Genomic DNA, 19,723 nt, shown 5'->3' with positions numbered 1-19,723 from the left:
ACTCATTTCATTATGACCCTGCAGCCTGTTCTTTGTTTCCTCAGCAAAGCGAGCTCAGATGGAACTTTAAGCCTGTGGGGAGAGACCCAGCACTTGGATGGCAGAGATACTGAGCTGTTTCTCTGGATTTAAGGGAATTTGGTAGGTAAATTTGTGTCAAACACATCAACAAGTGTAAACCTGGCCCTGGGCTTCAGATTCTGCTGTAGGGCTGAGCAGATGGGGCCCCACTCTTTAGTCTTTTACCAATTCACTGTGTGCCTGAAGCGGGCCAGGTCTGTGAATGAGTGAAAATCAAGAAGCTAAAAGCTTGTGAAACCCTGGTTATAAATTGCTGGAGCTTCTGTAGCTTCAATAGTAGCTCCTATCAGCAGAGCTGGAGTACCTCACCATGCACACCCTCAGTTTGTCCTGAAAATAAAACACTCTAAACTGAGCAGTTCAAGAATGCTTATAGAAGCTGTTGTGAGGGATTAGCTGATGGCTTCAAACCCTGGAAGCCAGAGGAAATCATTGCTTTCTGCCATTCCCCATGCTCTCAGCTGCTCTCTGTGCTTCAGTCCCTTGTCTTTAACTGAGCAGTGTTTGCAGTCCTGGCCCTGAGAGGACCATCCACAAAAGATTGCAGAGCACTGCTCTGGTGGGCAGTGCTCCATCCATCCCCTGCAGGCTCTCCAGAAAAAAGGGAGGCAGTGTCCTTCCTGGGTGTCTAAAAAGAGTGTCTGCAGATTACCCAGCATGTCACACCCAGGTTTAGAAGCACCATAAGGCATCATTTGGCAGACACCAGGCAATATTTAGTGACTATGGGAGCTATATATAATGGAATTACAGAGGGTGTGAGAAAGCAGCACCTCCTCCCATCTGCCCCCTTAAGGGATGCAAATGCTTTGCTATAATACTGTTCCCTGAGAGCTGGAACTTTAGCAAATAAGGGACTTTATTAAGTTGTTAATAAGATTTCATTTTCTCACTAATGCTGTGGTGCTACATTATTAATTTAAAACTGTATTTAGCCTGACATGCTAAAGTGCTAGGCCTCATTATTAATGCATAAACCCATGCCTCTGTTGTTTAATTAAACACCATGATTACGAAGTTCTGATGTGGTTTAATGATAGCAGGCTGGAGTGGCAGTACATTCCTGTGCTCAGATCTCCCCCATTCCCCCTCCTGCTACTTTCCCCTTTCATTTCCCTTCAAAAGCACAAATGCAGTTGTTGTTCTGTTGAATAAACACCACATGACAAATGATGTTGATCTTTCCAAGGTGACAGAGAACTGCATTTTTATTTTCCTAGGCTTAGCTTATTATTGACCAGAGATTTCTCTCCTCCTTCTGTTAATGGCTCTGAAGGTAACTGTTTGTATTTCCCCAGAAGACAATATAATCCTTGCTCCCAGTAAAGTCAACAGCAGTTTCCAACTGACATCAACAGGGCAGAGTTTCACCCAAAGACAAGAAGAGACCTAGAAAAAAAGCCCAGGTTTTATATGTCTGTTTAGAAGTGGTAATTCCTGAACACTTGTTATCTTGGAGGTGGAGCTTGGTCCAGGGAAGAGGGTGTTGTACTGAATCACATAAGAATTAATGGGTCTAGACCAGGGTAATAAACACAGTGGAGATTTTTTTTTTTTTTCCACCAGCATCCTTCTGAATTGGACTAAAGTGTTTTGGAGCCCTTGTTTCATGCAGCCTCTAACTTGCTGTATCCTTGTTGATGTCCTTTGTAGGACCAAGGTTTTCTGGGCATTTGTGACGGACTTTCTGCTATGCATTCCTCTCCTTTCTCCCCTCAGCATTTGGCTTCATCATCTTATTCCTCCCTGTTGCTTGTGATGATTCTTTCTGAACAGCAACTCATCCAATCTGGCTTGCAGAGCCTCTTACTTTATTGACTAGGAGTAAAATTAAGCATATTCTTATGTACTCTCCTGCTTAATAAGATTTGCACAGATCAGCCCCCTGTGCCTTTGTTTCTCTGTCTCCACATCCCTTGCCTGTTTGTCTGTTCAAACAGGAGGTTCTTGGCTTAGAGCCTCCCATCTCCCAAACTTTGGGGTCTCCTCTCTCTTTTGAAGGCAAAGCGAGGTTTGCTGTGTCCTTTGCTGGAACTAAAATTTTGCCCCAAGCATTTTTTTCAGCCAAGGAGAAGAGGAAAAAATTGCATGAGAGCACCAGGGGTGTAGGAGCACTCATCATTCTGTCCATTTCTAGCAGGGTAGGTAAAGTCCCTCTTTATTGCCATCCAGGTGAATTCACAGCTGACAACCAGTACTTTGCTCAGCAGAAACCAAATTTTCTTTTGAAGTAGCCATTTGAAACATATCTCAGATTCTCTTCCTTGTACTTCTCAAAGAAGAAAATTGTTCATTATAATCAACCATCCTTCACTTTCCTGCCCTGAAAGGGAGTGCACAAATCTGTTCTCCCCATGTGCAAATACAACAGAAATGTTACCTAGCTTAACTTCCTTTGGTAGATTATTTTTTGAAGTATGTGTTCAGCAAAGTAACCTTTCTCTAACAAAAAGATGACCTTTTTGCATTTATGTAGTGCTTGTTGCTAGGATTTAGATCTTTGCTGAAAGCTGTTATTTCTTTTAAGCACAGGAGAAAGTGCATTTTCACCTCCATTTGGGTAAACTGTCATTTTCTACTGTTCACTGCTTTTCTCACCATGGAATAATAATTCGAGGTTCAGTGGGCTTTTTGAGAGAATGCATTCCAGGAGTGTGGTGGGGCCTGGGAAGTCCTCCACGTTTGCTGGTGGGGGAGAAAAGGAAGAGGAGGGAGAAGGCTTCTGAAACGTTTCAGGCTCCTGAGCAGCACAGTTGCTCAGCTTCTGCCATCAAATGATATTCAGTGTAGGAGGGTCATGCAGGTATTTTATAATCACACACAAAAAGCAGCCTGTGGGTAGCAGGGAAGCTGTACCTGTATGCACAATATATTATTTTTTGGTGGTAGCACCAGCATCCATAGGAAGCCACTTTAGGCAGATTTAAGAGGTTTCTGTCCAACCGTGATACCGATGAATAACAGAAATAATCTAATATTACTCTTTTGTGGCTCTGTTCCTGGTGCCATTGCAAGTCATCCCATTAATATGGGATGCAGGAGGCACCAGGTGAGTGCACATGCAGTGGGCTGTGCCTGAGGGGAGGGAGAGTTACACACACGTGTGCAGATCCCTTATTGAGACACAGAAATGAGCCTCATCTCTCTTAAACCATTTCCTGTATTGCTTTCTTTAGCGAGAGACTAAGAGACCACTAAGAGTAGCTTGACTTGTGAGATCTCATTTCTCTGCAAATTGGCCATGGAAAAATCCCTCAGTTCCTTGGAAACCAGTGAAGACCCTGCCCAGTGGGGAAAAAGACCCAAATACTTCCAGTATGTGCAGCTGTAGTTGTCTCCAAATAGAAACAGGCAAAGTCAAAATGTTCCCTAGGAATAGTCACACTTTTCTTGGTCAGAACTGCTCATCAAACAGATGACTTCAGAAGCTGGAAGTGCTGTTTGCCAGTCTCACAGAATTTTGGGAGGTGGAAGGCAGTATCATGAGCATTTAGGAATCATGTACAATAATTGAATTGAAATTATTGCTCTGTGCAGAGTGCAGTGGGTGCTGAGGTGTCCCAAAGGCCAGCCAGGCCAGCTGGGATGGCAGGAACAGTCCCTTTTACACCCTCTTTCTCTGTTCATGTGCATTTAGAAGAGGGCAATCCCTGGTTTCTCTGCAATTGAAACAACCAAAATTAATCAGGTTCAAATCTATCCTGTCCAAGAGACCATGAATTCAGCAGGATCAGAAGACCTTGGTTAAGCAGCCTCTGGAAGTCTATCAGAAGTTTATTAGTATGGTAATTTATCTGGGCAAGCACATAAAGATGCTAATTGAATTGTTTTTTTGGCTTTATTTTTTAAAGGCAGAAAGGTTGGAGATTTTCTAGGAAGAAAAGTAGAGTTTTCACTTATGTTTCACCATTTCATAATGTTGTAATTTCATTATTTTCTTACGCTTCATTTAAAATATTTTATTTTAAGCATAAAGAACAAAGACCTTGATACTCCAAAGATTTGGGGCTCATGCCATGTCTGGTTCTGGCCTTGATGCACGGAGATAGATTGAATTAATCAAACTTCTTCACACTGCTGTTTAATCGGGTTTACAATTAGCTGAGGGCTGCAGGTCTCCCGGGCCTATCAGCTGTAATACAGCAGCTCTGCAGCCACACACTGGGAGTGCCTCACACACCAGATTGTCATAATGTGGCATGAAATTAAAGCGTGATGTTACTTGACAACAGAATTTATATCTCTCCCTCCCCCCCTTTCTCCTCTTTAACAAAGTCCCTACCTAGAGACAGGCCTAGTTGCACCCACCTGCTCTAAGCTACACAGCTGCCTTCAAAAGAGTTTCTGATATTATTAAACCAATCTGTGTTCCTTTGCAGTCACTCTGATATTCTTCCCTTTCAGGGGCAGATTATTTGGCTGTGAGGAGCTAACAGGCATACAGCTCTTAACTTGTTTCAATTCTTGCTCTGATGCACTGATCTCGTCGCTCCCTCTCCTCTTTCTCACACGCTGCTGTCTGCTCTCCCAGACCTGCCTGCACGGCGATGTCCAGCCTTCTCCAGCCCACTGCCATGCAGACTGAAAAAAGCAAAGAGGACTGGGGAACCTGGTTTTTCCATCCCTCACCCCTCATCTCTTAGCAAGCAGCATGGATGCATGGTTAGGGAATGGGATTTGTAATTCCTCCCCACACAAACAGGTCAAGATGTGGTGAACAACACTGCCATGAACAACTAATGGCTGTTGATGATTTGAACTGGCTGTTGATGATTTTGTGTCATTCAGTGAAACTGGCATAGGAAGAGCTGGAAAGAAGAACGTAATGAACCCAGGAGGAGGCTGGAAAGAGGTGAGGATCAGGTTGAGCTGCTAATGGAGGACGTTATTCCCTCCTTGAAGTGACCTGGAATCCCATCTAATTCAATGTACACCTCAGAAATCCATGGGCAGGTGATGAAGAACCCCCTGCAGTTGAGAGGAAAGGGCTGGGGGAATGCTCCTGCTGTTGAGGTTTGACTGTGGAATGTTCTCCTCAGCTGCAGCCCTGGAAGGTGCTGGAATTACACTGGAGAATCCCACACCAGGACAGGAAGCCTGGCCAAGTCACAGGGGATGCAGCTCGGGTCCTGCTGAGTGAGGCTCCTGCAGAAACAAGGGCTGGCCTTTGATGACACAGTTTGGTTTCTGCTCCTGGGTTCTTGTGACTTCTGGGGGTCTGGGAGGTGCCCAGACCCACTGTGCCTGTCCCTCCAGTTTGTGATGATGGATTCTGCTCATCAGTTCTGTGCATTTTTCTACCTCTTCTACTGAATTGAAAACCAAATCATATCCACAGAACAGCACCCGGAGAGAGGTGACAGAGGTGAGATTCATGTAAACCAGACAGAATTATAACTCCTACATTCACTTCAGCTGTATCTGCTGCTTGAAATGGCATGGATCTACAATTCTGAGCATTATTTGGATATAATTAATCAGAGTAACCTCCATTTAGTTATCAAACATGGGAACAAAATGAATTTTGGTTATAAATTCCCCCCCCCCCCCCCAAACTCTTTAAACCTCTGTCACCCGTTGCTCTCCAGGCTTTTTCCCTTCCTTCATGGTCCTGAGCATCTCCCAAGGAGGAAGTGATTATTCAGAAAATTGATTCTGCTTCCATTGAAGGTGATTACTTCCCTCATGCTGAACTCCACAAAAGCACAATCAGGTGCACAGCCAAGGTAGTGGGAAGCATTTGCATTTTACACAGGTTGGCCTGCAAACACCTGTAGTTTTCCTGGCTGATAGCAGCCATTGATGGGCATAGGGGGTAAGGAAGAAATCAGGGAACTTTAAAAAGCAAAATAAAAAAAAAAAGACATTTTTCTGATTGAGACAAATCAAGCCTAATGAACTGAGATGAAATTATTTCCTCAATTTACTTGGACATTTTAAATTAAAAGCAGAGTGCAACCTCTGCTTGCAAATTGCTGTAAACATTTCAATCACTCTCTAATTTGTGGTAAAAAGGAGGGAAGGCTGGACTATGAAATACTAATCATGGATCACTCCTGGGAAAGCAGGACTCTTTGTTTTCCAGTATTTTTTTTGGGAAACAGAGTTTTGAGGGCTGTCACTTTACAAAATTACATATAATAGATATGTATATATGTATGTATACACACACATACACACATATAGATATAAAAATATGAATATTTATGAAGAGTTTGCTAGTGACAGACCAGGCTGGCCCTGCAGACCCAAAGGAATTAATGTAAATTCCAGTCAAGCATGAAAACCCACTAGAATTGAAGTGTATTTCAGCATGGAGGATAAAGCACATCAAAGAGCAGAATTTCTATAAGATAATTACACACAATGCAACTCTAATCACAGAAAGACTGTGGATATTGCTGATAAAGCGTAATAAATCTTTTATGAGTATGCCTTGTTCTGCTGAATCAGCTTTCTGTTTCTATTGCACTAAACCCTAGATTCTTGCTCTTATTTATATATTTACAATTTACTGTAGATTCCATGAAAGGTTTGAGCTTATTTAGATTTTTGTTGTTGCACTTGTTGAAGTGCAGTGAGATAAACAACATTCGTCTCTTCTGTCTGGCAAATCTGCAGAAATAAATTGTCTATAAGATGAGAACTCCCCTTTCTCTGGTGTTTTAAGAAATTGGAATAATTTCAGTTTTGACAGCTCGAAGAGCTCAAAATTCAGGCTCCTTCCTCTGTAGCAGATTCACAGAGCAGTTGAGGTGCCAGAGGCCTCTGGAATTGTCTAGTCCATCCCCCTTGGGCCACCTCAGGACCATGTCCACACCCATTTCGAACCTCTGCAACCCCTCTGAGCAACTGGTTCCTGTTCTTCACCCTCACAGGAAAATGTTTTTCCATACATTTAAACAGAATTTCCTATGCTTTTTGTGCCTGCTGCCTCTTGTCCTCCCAGTGGGCACTGCTGAGAAGAGTGTGCTGCTTCCAGCCTCCCTCAGCTGCTCTGGCCTTACTCAAAGGTGTAAATCTGGGGACAGAGCCAGCCCTAGCAGCAGTGACCTGTGCCAGGAGTAGGGCCTGATGCTGGTAAAAACCCAATCCTACGTCTGTAGGGCAGCTGGAAACACAGAGCCTGTGGTCACCAGCTATTTCTTGCCTGTTCTTGCCTTCCCTTGTGTCTCGCTGTGGATCCTGCTCGTTTATCAAAACATCTGGGCAGCAGCAGACACGTTTGTAGAAGGGTCTTTACTGTTCTTTAATCAAGAAGCAAAAACTTTGCCTTCTTCACGGGAGCTTTGCCCTTCATTTATCTTTCTGGCATATGGGCAGCAGAAGGTCTGTGCTTCTGACAGAGTGAAAGAGTCTTACACATGGCTTAATTACAGAAAATTATCAGCAAAGGGAAGAGTTTGCAGGGGGACAGCTGAATCCCACTCGTGGGTTCAGTGAACGTCTGCCCAGGATCTCAGTGCTGTGCCACATTTCACAGGGACACTTTGCTCCACCCCAGAGGACAAGCTGTTCTGAGGAAAGCCCATCCCCTGGTGTCTCTCTGGGCTAGGAACCTTTCTGGAAATGACAGCACGGGAATTGTCTGGCTTCTCAGCCCTTTTGAGCACCATGACATCAGAGCCTTATTAGATTATCAGCATCACCCTGGGTGTCACCCAATGGGAAGTGGCTTTGCGTGCACGAGAGACCATGTCAGGACAATGGAGGCTTGCAGAAAATGTTCTTCCTTTGCCTGGTTTACATCACATCTCTGAAAGTGTGTCCCTCCAGTGACAGTCTGAAGCGAATAAACAAAGTTCTGGGGAAATGGTACGCAGTGTTCAAACACTCTGCTGAACTTTAATGTTCTCTAAGTTGTAAGGAAATGACTACAAAAGTCTTGGAAGAGCAAAGGAAGAGAGTTAGCTCAAGGCAAGGTGATATTCCCCTCATTAAAATCTATTTGTGCAAAGTTAAGACGTCAAAGAAATTTCACTTGTTCCAGGAGGGTATGAAAGCCCATGTTATTAATGATCAGAAGGGACTTGAGAGTCCTTTTTGCCAAAGAGGAGGGAGTAGGGAAAGAAATGAGAAAGAAAAAAAAAAATGCATTTGAGCATTTAATGTTATCTGAGAAGAATAATGAATTCAACTGCCTTAAAACAACAACTCTTTGGATCATAGAAAGTAGTTTTAAGGAAAAAAAAGTCTTCTAAATGTGGGTTGAGATTCTGTGTGCAGTTTTTTAAACCAAACTGCTGCAGAGACACTGACAGTCCAGTCCCACAGGCAACCAACCTTGTGTCCCCTCACCCATTTTATAGAGGGCGAATGAGGCTGTAAAAGACTCGACTATTAATTCTGAGATTATCTGGATGTGCGCTTGTGTGAGTGATGTGTGCTGCAGGGATCACAGGCAGGGTTACTATGAGATATTTAGTATGAAACCTGACACTTTTAATATTTTCACTGCTCAGGGATGACATCTGGGGCTTTTACAGTTCAAGAACCAAACCTTCCTCAGACAGAAGCTGTTTGGTTGTTGATGGTGGTTTGGCCCTTCAGATGCAGGATTTTGGAAGAATCAGCTTTTGCACCTGCATTCAGAGTTGTCTGAGCAGAGGCTGGAACAGGTTGTCCAGAGAAGTTGTGGAAGTGTCCAAGGGCAGGTTGGACAGGACTTGGAGCAGCCTGGGATAGGGGAAGGTGTCCCTGCCCATGGCAGGGGTTGGAACAAGGTGAGCTTTAAGATTCCATTCAGCCCAGGCCAGTCTGTAATTCTATGATTCTATGTGACAAGGAGCACCTTGTTACTCCATGGCTGGTGACTCCTGAGGATTTGTGCAGTATTTACTGAGTGCTTTTCTTTCTCTTTTCATGAAAAGCCATCAGAATTCTCCCATCTCTGCCTGGGCTGGGCTGTCTGTCTGTTTTGACAGCTTCTTTTATCACTGGCAGCCATGTGAGGAATGACCATATTAAAAGGTGAGGCTCTCTGCTGTGCTGATAGCAGCCAAGGCCCTCCCCCAGTTCTGCATTAATGCAGAGTGGTGATGTGGCCACGGGCTGATTGTGTTTGCTAATGCTAATCACCGTGGGGCCAGGCGAGGTGAGGAAGTGAACTATATTTTATTCAGTTTGGCAGAAGGAGGAGTTGAATGGAAATGATTTTTATCTCTGGTTGTAGCTGAGCTAAATTAATGCTACCTCTGGTGCTGAAAGGCTCAGCAGAGCAGATGTCTGTATTTTATGTGCTCTCCTTGGTTGGGCCACCAAACTGCACATCAGCCTGTGTGTTAATTTAGGGACAAAGCTGGTCCCTGTCCCCAGCTGCATGGGCTGAGCAGCCTGGAAGATGAAGATGTAGGGACTGAAATCACAGTTTATTTTGCCTGCTTGAAACAAAGACAGGTCACCAGAGCTGGATTCCAAGTGCTGTCAGGTCCTTTCCCATGGCATGTACAGAGGGAAAACAGGGAGGGAAAATACCTTAGCAATTCTTCAGCACATCAGTAATTAATTGCTGAGCACCAGTGATGATTAGTACCCTGCCAGGAGCGTAGACCTCTGCCTGTGTTGGTTTTATCTGAGGAGCTCTGCACTCACAGACCAGGTAAATCCAGCTGTGTGTCAGGCTCTTCCCCAGTCATCCAAATCTTCCCATCCCAGGAATCCTGGAAGCTCTCAAGGTTTAAATAGGGGTAAGATAATAAGGGGTAAGATGCAAGGGACAGGCAGACTTGCTGCTGTGCCCAGGTGGGAGGAAGGGCAGGTAACAGAAGCCTGATAAGGACCCCTGTCCCTCACCTCCCTCCTGGGGAGCTGTGGGCTCCTTGCCATGGGATCCAGGGTGCTCCATGCCCAAGGGCTCTACAGGGGACTGGTAGGAGAATCATCAAAGCATGCCATTACTCAGGAAACCTTTCAGAAAGCCCCACATCTTGCATTCTTTTTCTTGGAAAAGCATCTTGCATTTACTTCTTGGAAACAGAAGCATTGGGCTAATGACAGCTAGGTGAAAGCAGAGCAGTCACTGGAAAGAGAGAGGATGGAAGAGGTGCAGTGAAATCTGCCCGGCAAATGAGGGAGAGATGGGAAGGGAGCGAGCAGGGGAGCAAATGTGATAATTGGCAGAGCGTGGTGAGCAGTGCCACCCACACAGCGACAGGTGGGATGTTGGGAGCTAAGGCAGGAGCCACTGCAAGCACATTTCCATGTCTTTATCCTCCATATCATGCTCCTCTTCTCATTTCAAGGTCTGATCAAGCCTGACTATTGTCACCCCTTTTTGCTGTAAAGACACCTATTAATGTTGACAGTTGAGGTGGCTGGGGGATGTGATATTAGTACTGACAAATGCTGGTAATTTGCAAGCAATGTTTTCCCTCTAGCACCAGTGGGAAATCACCTAACCTTTGCCAATAATTCTCAACATAACTCACAAAATCTCATCTTCTATCATTATGAGGAGCGGCATTTCTGAAAATTATCAGCTTCTGCTTGAATCTAGACTGTACAGAGGAGATGATATTAATCAGTGTGTGAGGCCCACTGTAGTATTGAGGATTCTCTTACAAGATCTTTTTGCCATATGCTCTGTGATATGAAGCATACTTGATTATGCTTTCAGATAGTTTTTCCATCCTGTCACATTGGCTTTAACTATTTTTTAGCTGTTGTTATCAGATCAAATTTTTTTAAACCATAATTTACTTAACATGTCTGGGGAGAGCACTTGTGTGTGTTTATGCTTTAAACCAACACTGCTTAATCAATAACTGGTGGACTGGTGTCAGTGTAACTGGCACAGATTTGAAGGTTGCAGTGGGGACAGTGAGCTGAGCATCTGACCTGCCACACTGAGCATAAGTAACAGATTTTCAGAAGTGCTGAGATTAGGGCAGTTTCTTCGGAGAATACATTGAGCTGTTGGCCGGTTAAGTCTTTGGCAAATCTTGCCTTAATTTGTCAATGAAGAATATACAAAGAAACCACACTGATAGAAAATACCCCGACACCTGTGCCTCCCGAGTTCACACACAGCCTGAGCTTATTTTACAGAAGCTGTAGCCAAACAATGCTGATAGCAACTGTCTTTAAAGTGAAATTAAAATGTAATGAGGGTGGGAGGCAGGGACGAGCTTGCATGGACCATCTGAGCTGTTGCAATTCTAGAATTCATCAGTGCCGCTGAAAGCGGAGAGCGGCTGTTGTGTTATTGATGCGGGCGGGGAGCAGGTTATTGCATTATTGACATGCAGGAGGTGGAGAGAGATTACCATGTTAGCAGCGGGACAAGAAGAGAGATTATCCAAATGCAATAAGTCATTGTTACAGCAAAGACATTTTTCCACACCTCCTCACCCCCCCCCCCCCCCCCACTCCTTATCCCATCCTTTCCACCTCCCGCCTGCATAATATGAAAGGTCAGTAAAATCCAGACAGATGGTTGGGAGGGTTTATGGAGAGGGGATGCTTTCTTTGGTCATTTTTCTGAAATGGTGATTGTGCTCAGGAAGAAAGAGAAAGCATTTGGGTTTTCTGACTGGGATTGACTCACTCAAATGCCATACTGGGCAAGGGAGAATGTGGGTGAGGAGATGGTCCCTTTCACAGCTGTGTGGCACCTCTGAGAGGCACAGCTGCATCCTAGGCACTGGAATGACCAGGGGATAAATGCCACTGGATTCTGGCTTTTTTATTTAATAAATAATATCACTTTTTTTTTTTTTTTTTTTTTTTTTTTTTACTGTTTAAAAGGGGCAGTAAACTTTTTGAAGAGAAAAGGCATTGATCCTCAAAGGACTCTCATCCCTCACTGAGAGAGTATTTATCTCTCAAGTTCACTTATTTGCTTGTAGATAACACCTGTCTTCTCTTATATTTCAGTTCCCTAGATTTAGTTCTGTCTTCATCTGGAACTGCCTCCTCTTAGAGCAGGTTTCTTAGTACCAAATCCTAATGGAGTAAAATCATTGCCCACTGCAGAGAAAGTGACTCACTATGTAAAATATCCCCCCTGGAAAATGCATCGAGCAGTGTTCATGGGTCAGAGCTGCTGCTCATTGTGCCAAGATGCCCCATGGATAGCTGTGAGTTTTGGAGCTGGCCCGAAGTGATCAGCTCATATCCTCTTGGATTTAATTGGGTTATGGGGTGACTTCTGATCCCTGATCCCCAGGGAAGGAGCCACAAAGATTGCGGCGTCTGCAGCAATCTCATCTGTCCAGGGCCGCAGTCAGGGAGAGAAGAATGGCTGCTTAATCAGACACACAATCTAAAAATGTCACATTATTATTTATGAAGTGTTTAATAATCACACCACAATCATTGGACGCAGTGAGGTGGAAAAAGAAAATGTAATTTTTCAAATAATATATTCGAATTCTGTTATTTGGGGAGGAAAAAAAAAACCCTAAGTAAATTATTTCTTTTAATTTGAAAAATACAGTTTGTGCTCGTCTTGCAACAATGCCTCATTTATGTGTGGATGAGAAGTCACAGGCAGCTGGGGCAGTCTGGAATTTAGCAGTTTGTATCAGTCTGATGTGCCCTTCTGCTGCCCACGTGCACCTTCCACTTGCTGTTGTGAAACACTGCAAACTTTGTTCAGCAACACACCCTGTCCCTAAGAAGAAGCAGACTGGGAAGTTCAAACCTGGCTGTGATGTGAATATAAACACAAATCTATAGGTTTTAGATAAAGATATAAGATAATGGCATTTTCAGCTGGGATAAAGAAACAGCTCCACCACAGAAAAACACTTATTTATCTGTGCCAAGGGTGGCTGGAGAGCAAAGTGCATGTGGAGAGATGTGGGTCTGGAACCTGGACGGGTGCAGGGAGGATTTCTGCTGTGGGCATGGATTTCTGTGATGCTGGAGAACGTGACTTGTCTCCCAAGAAAGGCAAGCAGACCCCTGTGCTTGCTGAGAGAGGAAGGGGAACACAGAGTGCTTCTTTTCAGAGAGAAATTAATCTGAAAAAATGGTGTAATTTGTAATTATTAGACAGGTGTGTCTGGGTTTGTCTTTATGTTTCATCTGATATCTCTTTCACCTACTATCTTTCCCCTTTTTGAGCAGGGAAGTATTTTGTAGAAGAGAGCTAATCTCAAAATTCTAAACCCTTATCCTCTCTTGCTGTTTCACATCCTTCCTTCCAGACTGGCCTTGCCTTTACTGGTGTCTTGCTTCATTTTCCTATTTTCAGATCACTGCTCCTGTTTGGAGTAGGGTGCTCTGAGGAGCTGAGCTGTTCCATGTCCTGTTGCAGGAGAAGGGAGCTCAGAGCACGTTATTCCTCCAAGGCTGGCACCTCTTGCTGCCTCCTGGTTTGTGTGCCAGCACGATCAGCAGTCAAAGAGCCGAGGGGATGGCAGAGCCCAGGCACGTTGTGCTGCTCGGGAATTCCTGCTCCCTCTGTTGGCTGCCTGGCTCTGGAGCCATGAAGGGAAGAAGAAATGTTATTAGGCTATGTCAGGCAGAAACAATTTCTCTGCTTCTAATTGCTGGAGGACCAATTCTGGAGGTGACTAAAGAAACAATTTTTTTTGCCCCAAGAGGACCCCCAACTGCTTCTGAATTTGGTGTGTTGTGAATGATGCCTGAGGTTTTAGCTTTTATATTTTTCAGATTCTCTACTGCTTTAGTGTGCACTTCTGAGCTTCATAGTAGGGGATGGTGAGCTCTCTTCACAGATCAGGGAGACAAAACAATTCCTCCTCTAGCTGGGGACCAAGGACAAATGATCCAAATCTCAAGCCCAGGAGCCTAAAAAACATGGACTGAAGAGAGAAAAACAAGCAGGATGGGACTGCATGGGCTAAAGCAGGAATTGGACAATGAACTCCAAGATGCAAATGGAGCAGAGCTGATCACAGTGAGAGCCCCTGGGAGCGCTCGTGCATTTTGGGACCATTTTGGTTCATCTTGGGTGCAGCCCTGGCTGGGCTCTTGTGCTGCCCAAGGTGGATCCATTGAGGCATTCTAATAAATCCCTACTTTATTCTTTAGCTCTGTCCAGCCTCTGTTCCAGATCAGCCCTCACAAGGCATCAGGGATAACCCTGGGAATTAGACCTTGGCTCATTGAAGTGCTTCAGTCTGGGCCACGTGTCTCTGTGGGAGGAACGGGGTGAAGCTGAGCTCTGAGGGCTCAGGTCTGGGCAAAACTGAGCAGCTTCAGGGGACCTGCAGCACATCCCTGGGGAAAAGAGCCTTCACCGTCTGCTGTGTCCCCAGATGTGTCACCTGTGCCTTGGGCCTGGCTGTGGGGATGGTGCAGGGTGCTCAGCGTGTGCCTCTGTGCTGATGGCACCAGCCCATCTCCAGTTTGCCTGCACAGACCCTTGCAGCAGGAATGGCCCTGCCTGTCTCCTCACCCTCTCCTCCACACCTCCCACCCCATGGATGTGCAAGGGATGGGACGGGGAGGAAGACAGCCCAGTCCCACCCAGGCCTGTGTTCCATCCAGCTCCCATGGATCATATCATCTCTGCTGATTAATGCAGTGCAATCAACAGTTTAATATGTTACTACTAAATAACGTTAATTATATTATTCCTTTCTGACACTGCAATCACTAGATTTTTATGCTTTGGTGCTAAATCTAGTAAAATTTCAAATTGGAGTAATTAAATAATTAGCTGTAATATGTGACAAGCCAACAAAACGATTGCTGTTTTATTATCTTTGTGGTGACAACGTTGCTTCTGTTTGTGTTCAGGCAGCCAGGCCTTGAAAGGAGTTTACAGTCAGCAATACCATCCTCCTTCAGACCAGAGATCTCTGCCAGAGTCAGTTTTGACTGGGGGAAGTAATTTGTATTGTCTTGAGCTCCAACAATAGCTCTCCGTGTTTTTATGACTGCTGTCTTTAAGACATACTTCACCACCCCTCTCTCCTTAAGAATTATTTCTCCACTTTTCCAAAGCTCTACTGTCCCTAATGGCTTTTCCCTCTCCGTTTAACCTCACACTTCAGTGCACTTGTTTAGGCTTTTATCTTTGGTTCAGGGCTCTGGCTGCTTTCTGCATGCCTTTTTTTTTTTTTTTTTTTTTTTTTTTTTTTTTTTTTTTTTTTTTTTTTAATGTATATATATTAGGTGCCCAACACATCCCTGTGACAACCAGAAAAAGAAATATCCTCACTTCTGCCTGAGGAGCTCCTTCTGGGGAAAATGGGCTGGGCGAGGTTTCACAGTGCAGCACTGGCAACTTGAAATGTATGAAACTGGACAGCCCTGCAAAAGAAATAGATCTATCAATGCTGTGCTATGATATGCTCAGAAATAAAATATCAGTTTAGATGAGCAGAAAGATTGGCAGCACAGGCTTGGGATCTTCTTCTCTTTTGTTTTGCCCCTTTATTACTTCTTCCACTCCCTCTGGTTCTTCCTCTCACTCTTCTGTTTATTCATGTTCCACATGTTCCTTGGCAGCACACAAAGTACTTGGGATGTCACTGGTTGCAGCAATTATAATTACAATATTTTATAAATCTTTTGGAGATCATGGAGATTTTTAAGTTGACAACTGAGCAAGGTCCTTTTATTGAGATTGTGAGGTTTTAATGGAGCCTTTCTTTGCTTGTTTGTTAGTTTTAATGCCAGCCTGTGTTTCTGACAGGTTACCAGGAGGAAATCCTGCTCTTGTACATTATTCAGGACCCTTTAGGTGGGTAGGGTCCTCTGGACCACAGGCTTTGCTCCTCGTGCACAGATTCACCTGTTTCCAGCAGCTTCTCCCAAAACCCGAGAGCAGCACTGATGTGTTTTACAGCCCCACAGAGTGTGAGGAGAAGTGACAAGATTTTCCTATAAATATGACTCTAATCACACAAATGTGCAAACCCCTTAGGAGGGACCCAGGTGAATTTCACACTCTGTGATAGGTTTTTGTTGTTGTTTCATTTTCTTGTCTTTTTTTTTTTGTATGCCCCCTAATTTTTTACATTGCTGCAATTTCTGAGCTGCGCCTCACCTTTTTTCTTGTAGACAGCTCAGGCAACATCCCCAGAAACACAAAAAGGATCTAAATTAAACACTTCACAGCAATGCAGCACTTTGCAGCCTTGAATTGACTGTCAGTCCTCACACTCTCTTGGCCTGCCGTATAAAAATAGGCTGTCTCCTCTAAAATAAGTGGAAAACAAAGAAAAAGAGCCAGGTTATCTCTGGTTGCCCAGTAGCACCATCAGATTTACTGGGTGTACATCAGGGGTTAATTTGGCTTAGAGAGATTCTGTTTTTTTAAAAAATAAGCCTCTGATTTTCCTCTCATCCTATCTATGCTTTTATCTGGTGGGTACCAATCTGGTAATGACACCCATACCCCTGTTAAGCACAAACAGCCAAACCTTTTGCTGTTGTTGTTTTTTTGAACACTGCATATATTCCTAATTTCAAGCATTTTACATCACCTGTACGTGTCTGGCATCACTGCTCCCTGAGATGCTGCTTGCTGGGATATGAATTTTGTTAGCTTCCCTGGGGAAAATTCATTCTCTCACTTGTTTTAACTTCTTGTTTTAATCTTGAAAAGGAGCAGTAGGGAGCAACCTTGCAAAGTAAGATGGATATTTAAGGGGAGCTTACTTTAAAAAAAAAAATTGTTGAGCAGGCCTTCTATATATATATAAGAAGCACTATTTTAAAATAATAAAAATTAGAAATGTAAGTGTAGAAACACTCAAATAGATTTTTAGCAAATTTAGTGGAAACCCAAAAATAGCACTGTAAGACTAATTAAGGCACTTTGCTCCTCACTCCTTCGACATTTGGTAGGCTTGGCTCTTGTACAGCAGGAGCTGGATATCAATGCAGGGGGAGGGCTGTAAAGTAACTTACACCAGGTGAAGTCTGATGAGATGTAACTTTAATAGGAGCCTTTTAGGGCATGTTACAATAGCTCTACCTTTCTGCCCATTGCAGCAGCCTGCTTGCAAAGCAGTGGGATTTATTGTCTGTCACCTCCAGTGCTATTTATATGGGTAATTTAATTTAACACCAGCAGGAGACTTCAAATAACTCTCCCCAGCATGGGAAGAACAATAACCTCGAGTGCATATTCACACAATATTTCTGACCTGCAGGGCTGGCCAGGTTTGGGAGGGGACGTGCCTTTTTCTGTTTGGAGAGCTGAAGGCAGATATGCCCCTGCCCTCTTTCTGTTTCATTTAAGGGGTTTTCAATTTCTCCTTTCCCAGAGCTGTGTCTCCAGAGTTCATCCTGTCCCTGCCATTTCTTCCTCCCGGCTCTTGCATTTGCTGTATTATATTAAACTGCACAAATCACATCTGCATTTATGACCAAGCCTCGATCCTGGATTTTCTTTTTTTCTGGACAATACACAAATCCAGTTTCAACAACTGATCCAGAAGCAGAGTGTGTGGCTCTTAGGGGACAGGGACATGGTGGTTAAGGGATGGGGAACTCAGAACTGCATCCCTTGCCTCGCTGTGCCAGGCTGTGTTTGGGGTGCTGGCCCCTCTTGTTTTGGCTGCCATGACATTAAACCTCAGTGGAAGCGCCAGTTCCACCAAGTTTCTACCCCACCCATTGCAATATGGTGCATGTCTGTGTCGAGAGAGCATTTCTAGGCTTGTGGAGAGGTGCCACATGCTTCATCGCTGGTGAACAGAAATAAGGGAGCACTAATTAGGTCTGTGGTGTTGGCAGGGGGATCCATGTGTCAGGAAAAGGAAGCATGGTACTCTGTAGAAATCCAGCCATCTTCCCAGTGTATTCATCAATATGTGTGAACCAGGAGGAAGAGTAATTCTGCATTTAAAGAACACAACCCAGGTTTCAGCGCCAGGTTCCCGTGAAAGATGCAACCTTCCGAACGGAGCCGTGTCTGAATACATCATTTAACTTTATCTCACAGTGCAGCTGCCTCCTGTGATTCCAAATGTCACCAACTTCGGGGAGATTTCTGAAAGGGAATGTGCTCAGTGTGTCTTAGGCCACCTCTATTAATGGAACCAGAGAGGGAACAACTGGAGACAAATGGCTCTGCTTGGCACATGGGAAATACTGATGCTGGTGTTTCATCCTGCAAATATAATTGGCTGGATTGGAAGTTTTCCAAGCTGGGTACCAGTTTAACTTAGTGCATTCACATGTCTCGGGGAAGCTGGTGGCCTTGTCTGCAAATTTGGTGGCCCAGGTGAGCACAAGATTTTCCTGCTGGGGTTACTTCTCACCTTTCATTTCCTTGCAGCACTAAACCCTCCTTTGTTTTGGCTTCCTTCAAACAGGGCAACAAGAGGAGCCAATTCTCTGCATCAGCTCCACTGCCCAGGCCTAAGCATGTCCAACCCAACATTTTGCATTGGCTGCATCACATGAAAACCCTCTGTTGCACCCTGCCAGATGCTGCTGCTCCTGACACTGCTGCTCCTGTAGCCAAGTCCTGCCAAATCCGGGAAGCATTCCCACCCCTCACTCAGGGTGCTGATGGCTGAAGAAACATGCTCAGTTTTTTTGGGATCTGTGTTTAATTATTGCAGTCAATTAGTCACTTCCCCCACCCCCACACTTTATTTATATATTTTTTTTTTCCACGAGTCATGAAAAGGCTGTAGCCAAACAAGGTGACAGATGATTCACAGACAACCTTCTCTCCTGTTTTGTACTCCCAAGAACTTTGGGAACCAGAAAGCAAAGTAATTTTTGGACTAATGCAACAGCTCCTGCTGGGGCCATGTAGCAATCAATTACTCAGGCTCTCCCTTGTCCTTCCTTTGGAGGCTCTGGCACCTGCACATTATGATTAATACAGCATTGCAGGTAATACTGAGCACGTTGGAAGGTTTCCACGAGCCAAAGGCCATTTCACAGGCTGGAACGAAGGCTGTTAGGGAAAATAAGGGCATTGCAATTTCATAAAATGCATGGAGAGCTGGGTTTGGAGGGAGACATACCACCCTCCTTTAAGAGAGCACCCCAGAAAAGCAAAGCTTTATTTTCCCAGAGCCTTTTAGTGCCTGCTTAAGTTCTTGAGCTGTTACAGAAAACAGGAACATTTGGGCCCTATCAGTGTAATAGCTAATAATGGCCTCACAGTTTACTTATCTTCCCAGGATCCCTTTAATATACCCAGTCATTTTCCAACAGATGGGAAACAGGTATGGAGGAAACCTAAGCAGCTGGTCCAAGGTCGTAAGGGAAGGCTGTGGCAGAGCCAGGGCTGAGTCCAATCTGCAGATCCTGAGCCAGACCTGTGACCAGTGACATCCTCGCCTGGTGAGCATCAGGAGATAACACACAGAGAGCCAGGCCCTGTCCTGGGCTGTCCTCAGCCCCACCTGCTGACTGAGAAACTCCCAGATTGCTGCTGAGGGCTGAGGCTGAGCTGCCCTGATGGATTCTGCAGCTTGACCCAGAGCTGGGCTCTCAGAAGGACCTTTAGGCAGGATCTGGCCTTGTGCAGCAGTGCCTTTGCTGGGAGACCTGAAGGAGCTGCTCCCCTGGCAGAATGCAGATAATGCAGTCTAGATAAGTCTGTATCTATAAACCTGCCTCCCTCATGCAGCTGGTGAGGTTCAGCTCAGTGCCAGGGGCTTTGCTCCCCTTTTTTTCTGAGCCCACCCCTCTCAGGCTCGTGATGCTCCCAATTGATTCCTGTTTATACAGAATTTCCACGTTAATGCTT

The 19,723-nt window shown here is 44.6% G+C and overlaps 1 long non-coding RNA gene across 1 annotated transcript; it reads left to right on the top strand.

Moving 5' to 3' along the window:
- Positions 1 to 53: 53 nt before the first annotated feature.
- Positions 54 to 18,558, top strand: LOC128816086 (uncharacterized). Its single transcript, XR_008439783.1, has 2 exons — positions 54 to 141; positions 18,327 to 18,558. It is a non-coding gene; the product is annotated as an uncharacterized LOC128816086 (long non-coding RNA).
- The last annotated feature ends 1,165 nt before the right edge of the window (positions 18,559 to 19,723 follow it).

Source organism: Vidua macroura, chromosome 17 (assembly GCF_024509145.1).
Source record: "Vidua macroura isolate BioBank_ID:100142 chromosome 17, ASM2450914v1, whole genome shotgun sequence".
Taxonomy (NCBI): domain Eukaryota; kingdom Metazoa; phylum Chordata; class Aves; order Passeriformes; family Viduidae; genus Vidua; species Vidua macroura.
Note: the sequence above shows the minus strand (reverse complement) of the source record. Positions and strands in the feature narration are given on the sequence as shown.